At 37.9% G+C, this 10,283-nt stretch overlaps 1 long non-coding RNA gene across 1 annotated transcript; it reads right to left on the reverse strand.

The window, feature by feature from the left end:
* Positions 1-2,913: 2,913 nt before the first annotated feature.
* LOC120223860 lies at positions 2,914-8,489 on the reverse strand. Its single transcript, XR_005526388.1, has 3 exons — positions 8,426-8,489; positions 5,913-6,070; positions 2,914-3,025 (listed from the first exon to the last, which is right to left on the reverse strand). It is a non-coding gene; the product is annotated as an uncharacterized LOC120223860 (long non-coding RNA).
* Positions 8,490-10,283: the final 1,794 nt, after the last annotated feature.

Genomic DNA, 10,283 nt, shown 5'->3' on the forward strand with positions numbered 1-10,283 from the left:
AAAAAAGAAGCTTAACTTTTGGATGTATATTATTACCATTTATAAAACTTACTGTTTTATCCCTGCTGAGGGACGTTTGAAAGATCATAATTCTTCATAAAGCCACTCGTAGTTGACTAATTTGAGTGAATACTCTGTTGTTTTCCTTATAGCTGTTTAAGAATGAAAACATTAAACATTTGATCACAGTACTTCTTTAATTATCAGGGCCAGTGAACTCCTTTTCACAAATGTAATAGAAGTTTCTACTGCAATCAGCAGTATAAATAGTTGATGGCTTCAGGGATCCACATTTCACATGTGATAAACTCTGTAGGAAATTCCTGCATCAAAGATTATATCTATTTTAGAAGGATATTTCTCAGGCAAATTTTATCACACATTTAAAACATGTGCAGTTATTTCAATGGCCATACAAATGTTGTGACGGACATAGAGCTGTAAGATTATCAAGTGTAATTGTATCTGAAAATAACGGAAATGTTGCCAATGGACCATTGGAGCTAGGGAAGAAGTACAAAGGGTAGTGTAGACTGGGAGGTATAGAGAGTTAGACATGTACACTTGAAACATTCTCCTAAGACTCCTGGACCTTCTGGGAAGTGACCAAATATAGTATATTTATTAAATGACACACTGCAATTTCACATAATAGTATTTCCAATGGCCTATAATTTAGATCAATGTGCCTAGTGCATGCATCTCCACCGCTATCGTCACTTTGAGCATAAAAGGTGCTTCTTTGCATTTAAAATAGAGTGTGCCTTATCCCCACTGAGCCTAATGTCCTCCACACCAAACAAAGCATTAAACTTTTGTGAAAGGGGGCAATGAGACTAAGGTACCTGGATTTTAACTTTGGAGGCTAGGCTGCAGTGTTCAGAAAAAAAGGTTTCTAGTTTTAATTTTCACCCAAAGCTTCAGAAATTATAGGAAGTAACAATTTCAAGTAATAAAATTGAGATCGCTACAACCTTTTACATTCTGCGGTTTTTCCACTAGAACTGGTTTGTAAGGGACTCCATTACCCTACCTGCTCCTTCATGTTTTCCTTCTGTCTCTTGTAGCACTTTTCTCAATGATTTTCTGGTTATGCTCATCTCTCCTTATCTTCACATTGCCCTAAACATGAGGGTGTCCGTGGGCTCAGCCTTTAGAGTTCCCGAGAATCTCTCCCAGCCTCATACTTGTCACAGAGTCTATGCACTGCTGCACACAACATATGCATCCGAGGCACAGACCTCTCACTTGAACTTCCTAATCATCTATCAAAGGCTCATGTGACACCCGCATACATAGCTAAATGTGTCACAGTTATTAAACTTGTATCCAAAACTGAATTCCATATGTGCCTTATTGCCATTAATGGCAACATCATCCTTACCACTCCTGGACCAAAAAACCTTGGAACCCTCCCTGTCTTGTCTGTCTCGCACTCATCTCTGAAACACGTGTAGAATCTGGCCACTTTGCACCAGCACCACCCCTACCAATCTGCATCGGCCACCGCAGGTCACCTGGATGACTCCAGTGACTCTTAGCTAAGCCCCTGCTCCCCTACTTCTACTCCCCGCAATTTCAACAAAAGAACACACACCAAGTCAGCTCAACAGACCGCCCAGAGTGAGTCTGCAGAGCAGGAGCCAACTTTTGTCACCCCGCAGCTTAAAGCCCTCTAACAGCATCTCATTAGCCTCATGAACAAATCCAAGTTCTTACATTTTTCTGATGCCCTATCTGCTCTCACCGTCATTACCTCTCTGACCTAGGCCACTCCCACCTTATCCCCTTTGTTCCAACATCTCATGCCCTCTTGTTATTTGCTCAGGCATGTTAAGTACACTCCTACCTCTGGGTCTTACAGCAGCTGTTTTTACTGCCAGGGTGCATTCCCATCAGCTAATCCACATGTGTTGTTCATTCCAGATACTGTACAGACTTCATTTCTCAAGGAGTCTATCCTGACCACCCCCGTTTAAAGCAGGGAAATCTCTTCCTCTTACCTCCATACACAAAAGATACTTTGTAATGTAGCCAAAAGTAAGAGATTCCACATCACTCCATAGCATATATTGTCCTCTAATGTGCCATATAATTTACTTGGCATATTGCGTTTGTGGTCACTCATCCCCACCAGCACCATCAAGCCTGCACTGGAATGTAATATCCGTAAGGGTGGGAAACTATAGCATGTTTTATACACCACTGTAGCTTCAGTGGCTGGAAGAGTGCCTGGCACATTGTGGACCATCAATAAACGACATGTCAAATAGCCCATGTGTCTCATACTGTCCCCTATGTTACTTAGATTTAGTTATAACAGATCATTTTTCTTCATTTTCTAAATGAGTTTCCTAGACACCCACCAACAAATCTATGTGGTTTACTAACGAGACAGGGCTACCAGAAATTATTGTGGACTGGTGCTAAATAATAGCATGGAAGATATTAAGGATCCTAATATCCTTAGAGTTGCAAGATTACTAAATGACTCATTTGGGAAAAGTTCTGTTGTTGTTGTTGTTGTTGTTCTTGAATGATACCAAGTGAACACGTATCATTTCACTTACAGAGAGGGCTGGCTTTAAATACTTTCCTTTTCCTCATTATATTTGTACCATTTCTTGCAACCACATCTGTGGATATGCTAGTAACATAGAACATACCAGATACAAAAGCAAAATGTCATTTTACTGTTTGGAAGAGCCTTCCATGAAAGAAGATGGAATAAAGAATGCTCTTTGAGTCTACTGAGGTCTCAGATTTGCATTCTGTGGCCTATCTAAGAAGCGAGATCAAATGGAATTAAAGGTATTCCCTAAGTCCCCAAGGATCTTTTCCTCTTCTTGACCAATAATCTACCAAGTAGTTACTGAGCAGGAAAGGGAGCAGAAGAGCATGAAATGAAAACTTACAGGTTTGTACTTGGGTGTGAGCCATCCAGCCACTTCCAGAGGTACTTGCCCCCTTGAAACCTACTTAATCCAATCCAATAACTGTATTGTATTTTTGATTGAAGAAAGATCTGTGAGATGATTAGAATTATTAGTATTAGTCATCGCATCAGTGAAAACACCTTGCCCACAGAGGACTCATAAAATACTGGGTACTTTTATCTTCAAACACCTCTATGATAAATGGGGCAGACAGGTTAATTTCTCCATGGGGTATGGAAGACACAGAAATGAAAAAGCTTCAGTGAAGGAATCACTCAAGTCTTTGTGACTGGATGCAAGACATCAACAAAAGGATAAGTTGGACTTACCAAAAAAAAAAAAAAACCCAACTCCATGTATGATAAAGAAGTTAGATAAATATGATTCGACTAAATTAGGAATTTTCTTCATCATAATGCACCTTGAAGCATGTGAAAAGAAAAACTTCAAATCTGGAGATATCTGCAATAATGTAAAGAACAAATACATATTTCTAGAAATCATCAAGAAAACAAAATTATCCAATAAGGAAAAAATGGACAAAAAATGAAAACATATTTCAAATAAATGAGGCATATAGCCATGCAATATGGAAAGGTACTAAATTCACTAGAGATCAGGACAATGCAAATCAAAGTAAGGAGGATACATTTTACTACTATTGAACTGGCAGAAATTAAAATTAACAACACCAAGTTTGTGGGATGGTAGATATCCAATATAACTTTAAAACTTTTGCTAAGATCCTATTGAAAAATAAGTTGAAATTATCACTTAAAATGAACTTTTACGAACTCTGTTCCAAATTTCTTCACTCCTTAGATGATTTGGGACCCAGTAAGGACACACAGAACAATTTTGCACTGAGACATGTGTAAGCATGATTAATGAAGGATTATTCATAACAACAAAAGGTGGAGACCACCCAAAGCCCCGTCTTCTAGAGAAGGTTATCCACACTGCGGAATGTCACACAGCAGTGACAATGAAGACTCTATACTTACAAGTGGTAAGACACCGCATCCCATTAATTTGCTATATACACCTAAGCAAATAAAACATCCTTGAGAATTTTCCTTCTGGATGTAGTGGATATCATACAGTTTGTTTTCAGATTGTGTGCACTGCATAATGCATGCAGTGTCTAAAATATCTTTAACTTACAAATACTGTGAATTTCCTGTAATCATTATTCCAAGTGGCATATTTAATGTAAAGTACCAAATTAATGTTCTTTGCTATAAGCAATGTAAATGAATCTCTCTCATTCTCTCTCAGACACAAACACACACAACCACACACTCCACAATATTTTTCACAGTCATTAAATTGTATAAGAAAATGTTTAATAGTGTATATTTAAGGCCTAAGAAAAATGAATGGGAATTATGTAAATATAGGTTATCATTTCTAAGTCTCCGAAGATACACTGTTATTAAATGTTTAGTGATTCTTTCACTCACATATTTTTGCTAGGTGTTAGGAGTATACATAAGAGTATCAAACGCAATCTCAGTTTTCAGTATCAGTGGATTTAGGCCACTTCTTTCATTACACTCTTGGGCTTTGTACAGCAGCAAAACACAGAAAATCCTAAACCATCAGCGTAAGTGTAATGCTGTTCTACAGAGAAGTCTGTCGCAGGTTCATATAGTATTTCAGCAGTCCAGTTCAGGTTCTGATGGCCAGGCTATCACCAAATGAGGTGATAGACTATGAAACTCAGATTGTGCTCCAAACAAGGGCAAAAGTCTCCAGAAATTTCAAAGGGTCTAGATAGTTCATGGAAATACAGGGATAACAAGTATAAGAAGTTTCACTGGAACTCTGAAGTCTAGAAACTTCAATGGCAGGACTGAAACTGAACAAAGCTGAATTGGAAATTACAAGGGAAATGTGGATTAAAAATACAATTTTTATTCTTTATGAACAAATAAAAATAATTTTTTTTTGAAACTGATTGATAACAACTCAGGTTTAAATTAATCAAGGCACTTACAAGCTGTCCTGGATTCTTTAAAATGTGTTTGACTCCGTATGCTAATGTTTACTTCATTTGTTTCTCATAGTGAAGAGTGATTCAGGGGCACCTGGATGGCTCAGACGGTTAAGCGTCTGACTTCCGCCCAATCGTTCATGGGTTAGAGCCCCGCGTGGGACTCTGTGCTGACAGTGTGGAACTTGCTTCGGATTCTGTCTCCTCTCTCTCTCTGCCCCTGCCCCACTCACTCTCTCTCTCTCTCTCTCTCTTTCTTTCTCTCAAAAATAAATGAACATTAAAAATTTTTTAAACAAAGAGTCATTCATTCATATTGATACCGTTATCTTAATAAGAATTTTATAAACAATAAAACATAGGATTTTTTTAATGTAAGCTCTACATCCAACATGGGATTGAATTCAAAACCCCAAGATCAAGAAGCACATGGCATATCAGCTGAGCCAGCCACATACCTCTAAGTTTTTTTTAAGACTCATTTTTAAAGACTCATTCCAGCTATACTCAACCTCTTCATTTTTCAACCATCTTTCCCATGGCTATGAAAGTGAGAGGCTCATCTTCCCTTTGAAGTGTGATCCCTCCCAAATACTGATGAAGGAACAACAGAACTCAGTACATGAGAAATTATCTCTTTAATGCTCATACCATTAAAGCAGTTTTTCTTTTGCCCTGTGTTAGCCCTGAGAAGCTAAAAGCTGAACCATTTGAAGTATACTAAATGTGAAGATGCAACGCATGCAGTCAAAAGACTGAACATCATTCCATGGCATTCATAGAGAAGGTATTTTTCTTGATTTAAATCAATGGTTCTTCTAGGTCTCTGTTATACCTGTGTCCCTTCTGCAGAGAAATCTGACCCAGTTCACAAGATTAAGTGGCCACAGTATACTGGAGGAAAGTCTAACAATCATCCTAACTCAAGACGTACGAGTTTCTCATAAACCATTTACTCAGGTTGAGTACAGTAGACATACCTGCTCCTCTTTATTATCAATCTTCACGAGACTAGACTGCAGATCTTGGCATGATACCCTACTCTCCTCCCAAGTTTTCTCTTCTTTTGAAAAATGGTAACAGCTTTTTCCAAAGCAGTCCAATTTTCCTTGAAATGTGTCATCGTCTTCATTCCATGCTCATGGATTGGAAAACAAATATTGTTAAAATGTGGACACTACCCAAACCAATCTACATACTCAATGCAATTCCTATCAAAATAACACCAGCATTCTTCACAGAGCTAGGACAAACCCAAAATTCGTATGCAACCAGAAAAGACCCTGAGTAGTCAAAGGAATGTTTAAAAAGAAAACCAAAGCTGGAGACATCACAATCCTAGATCAAGCTGCAGTACAATCCTAGATCAAGCTATTTTCATCTAAATAGTATGGTACTGCCACAAAAACAGACACATAATATCAATGGAACAGAGTGAAGAACCCAGAAATGGACCCACAAATATATGGCCAGCTAATCTTTGACAAAGCAGGACAGAATATCCACTGGAGAGAAGACAGTCTCGTTAGTGTTAGGAAAACTGGACAGCGACATGAAGAAGCATGAACCTGGACCATGTTTTTACACCATACAGAGAAACAACTCAAAATGGAGGAAAGAACTGAATTAAGACAGGAAACCATCAAAATCCTAGAGGAGAAAAACTAGGCAGCAACCTCTATGACCTCACCCACAGGAACTTCTTACTAGGCATGTCTCCAGGGGCAAAGGAAACAAAAACAATAATGAACGATTGGGACCTCATCAAGATAAAAAGCTTCTGCACAGCAAAGGAAACAATCAACAAAACTAAAAGGCAACTGATGGAATGGGAGAAGACATTGGCAAATGACATATCAGATAAAGGGTTAGTATCCAAAATCTATAAAGAACTTCTCAAACTCAATACCCAAAAGACAAATCATCCAGTGAAGAAATGGACAAAAGACATGAACAGACACTTTTCCAAAAAGAAGTACAGATGCTTAACAGACACATGAAAAGATGCTCAACATCACTCATGATCAGGGAAATAGAAATCAAAACCACAATGAGACTCCACCTGATACCTGTCAGAACAGCTAAAGTGAATAATTTGGGCCACAGCAGATGTTGGCAAGGATATGGAAGAAAGGGAACACTTTTGCACTGTTGGTGGGAAAAGAAGCTGGTGCAATCACTCTGGAAAACAGTATGGATGTTTCTCAAAAACTTAAAAATAGAACTACCCTATGAAACAACAATTGCACTACTGAGCATTTATCCAAAGGACACAAAAATGCTAATTTGAAGGGTCACATGCACCCCAAAGTTTATAGCATCAGTATCAATAATAGCTAAATTATTAAATGAGCCCAAATGTCCATCACTGATGAATGGATAAAGATTGTGGTATATATATATGTGTGTGTATGTATATATATACATATATATATGTATATATATGTATGTGTGTATATATATGTATATATGTGTGTTTGTGTGTGTGTACATACAATGGAATATTCCTCAGCCATCAAAAGGAATGAAACCTTGCATTTGCAACAATGTGGGTTGAAGTAGAATATATCATGCTAAGCAAAATAAGTCAGACAGAGAAGGATAAATATCAAGAGATTTCACTCATATGTGGAATTTAAGAAACAAAATAGGTAAACATAGGGGAAGGGAGGGAAAAATAAGATGAAAACATAAAGGGAGGTAAACCATCAAAGACTCTTAGAACAAACTGAGGGTTGCTGGAGGAGTCTTGGGTGAGGGGATGGGCTAAATGGGTGACGGGCATTAAGGAGGGCACTTTTTGGGATGAGCACTGGGTTTTTCATGTAAGTGATGAATTACTAAATTCTATTCCTGAAAGAATTACTACACTATATGTTAACTAGCTTGGATTTAAATAAATTTTTTAAAAATGTAATGCATCATGGTCTTTATCTTGAAAACAAAAGCTGCATGGTCCTCAACCACAAGGCCACTTAGAGACCTATGCTTTCTATATATATCTTGCTTATGTCAGACTGAATGACCAGAAAATAGGTGGTTTTCCTGTATCCCAAAAGTCTCATACTGGAAATAGCTTTGGGCCCAAATCATGAAGCCAGAGACTAACTGAGAGAACTCAGATCATTGCTAGGATTACACTGAGAAATCCTGACTTCCCAAGTACAGACATATTGCTTCATATGAAGCAGTTCTCTATTTGAGAGAAATGCACCAAAGTGAATATAAGAGGATGGAAAATTCCAAGGGATGTATATTGGGGAAAATTCATCCACAAGCATAAAGTATTCAATCACACCAACATGACTTTGTGAAAGTCAAGAGCTCAATTAGCTATAATAAAGAAAATGAATTCGATTCTAAAATGTGAGCAAAATTAAAGGACCTGACAAAATACAATATAAAGTTTTAATATTATATATTAAAATGGGACAGAATGGGATAATACCATGGGAAAAAAATCTGTAAACTATCAGTACAATTCAGCACATACCTATCGTGGGTGGTAAAATTGAGTGATCTTCAACTTCTGATAAGGAAACATTTATTTCTGTTTCTTTCATATCTTGCCTTGTGTCTCCATAACACCTGTGAAAAACTTCAATTCATGTTATAAAATTAAGGTCTTGAATGCTTGCAATAGATCACTTTCTTATAATCACTAATTCTAATTCTAAACAGCATCGTGAATGTTGCTGGCTAAATGAAAGTACAATCAGAGAGAATGTTAGCGTAAAATATTTTGAAGTGTCAGAACATAAAACAGATTTTTTGTAAAAAAAATATGAACTTGCTATATACTATTTTGTAAGTATGTGAAACAGCAATCAACTTTTACAAAACAGAAATATAAAAAGGAAATCAAATATATTTTTAGTTTCTATTCATCTACTCTTCATATAACAATTTCAAAGTTGGTGAAATTGAGTAGTATTTTACTTAGCATTTAGTGTTTGCATGGGAACCTAAAACCCAGGGAAAGTCTCTCCTCTATTACAAACTTATAATTAATTCACCGAATATACATGGAGTAAGAGCACAGATGGCTACTCCTAATATGCAAAAGGAAAGTTAAAAATCTCTGAGAAAAATAGCAGTATCTTCCCCAAACTCACAAATAAAACAATGTAAAATCATGCAGTATATGGCTCCTTAACTGTACAAACATTTAAAGAAGGATCCCTTAAGGATTTGTTAGACAGCTGGGAATCTTCATTCCCAACTCTGCTCCCACCCACCATCATTTAACCAAATGCAATCTACCTATAAAAATCCAACATGAATTGCACAGTCCCTTAATGTACTCCATTGCAATAAATATAACCATTGCTTCAAGTCAGCCATCCATTCCAATGTTCATATACTGAACCTAAATTGTAAAGACACACTAACGGGCACCTGGATGGCTTGGTTGGTTAACCATCCGACCTGGGCTCAAGTCATGATCTCACAGTCAGTGAGTCTGAGCCCCGTGTTGGGTTCACTGCTGTCAGCTCAGAGCCCACTTCAGAGCCATTACAGTTAGTCTTTGACCATCCACACCATCCCACCGAATCTACTCTAGAAAATATCATTTTAGCCTCTCTCTTCCCAAATTTAATAAGCATACTTCTAACTCTTGTAATACCTGATCCTCTGTAATATTTGGAACTCATGACTATCTTTGCTTTCTCTCCATGATGCCATAATGTTTTGGATTCCGTCCTACTTGTTTAATCAGGCATCATTGATTGTAACTGGTTACCCATCGTCTACCTACTTCTAAGTGTGGATTTCTCCTGACAATCCTCCTCCTCACCCTTATGCTATTCTTCTAGCATAATCTACTCTCCCTGGCCTCACAAAGTAAAGCATGGTCTAGAGTCTGCCTTCCGTGTCATGTTTTCAAATACTTGCTACATGAATTGATGAATCCACAATCCATATCTCTAATCTAGGCATCCCTCTTGATCTCCAGACATTTAATTCTACTGTGTATGCGCTGGTGGTCTGTGTCTGCTCCCGAAACTCATTCTAACAGACACAGATCAATCTAATTCTTTCTGGTGGTCTCCACTGATATGTCACAAGCACCTCACTCTTCGCCATTATTAGCACGCATGCACGCGCGCTCACGCACGCGCGTGCGCACACACGCACACACACACCAAATCATAGCCCACTGGAATGTAAACTGGTACAGCCCCTCTGGAAAACAGTGTGGAGGTTCCTCAGGAAACTAACAGTAGAACTCCCCTATGACCCAACAATAGCACTGCTAGGAATTTACCCAAGGGATACAGAAATGCTGATGCATAGGGGCACATGAACCCAATGTTCATAGCAGCACTCTCCACAATAGCTAAAACATG

This window comes from Hyaena hyaena, unplaced genomic scaffold (genome assembly GCF_003009895.1).
Source record: "Hyaena hyaena isolate Hyena2069 unplaced genomic scaffold, ASM300989v1 scaffold_1056, whole genome shotgun sequence".
In the NCBI taxonomy this organism is placed as follows: domain Eukaryota; kingdom Metazoa; phylum Chordata; class Mammalia; order Carnivora; family Hyaenidae; genus Hyaena; species Hyaena hyaena.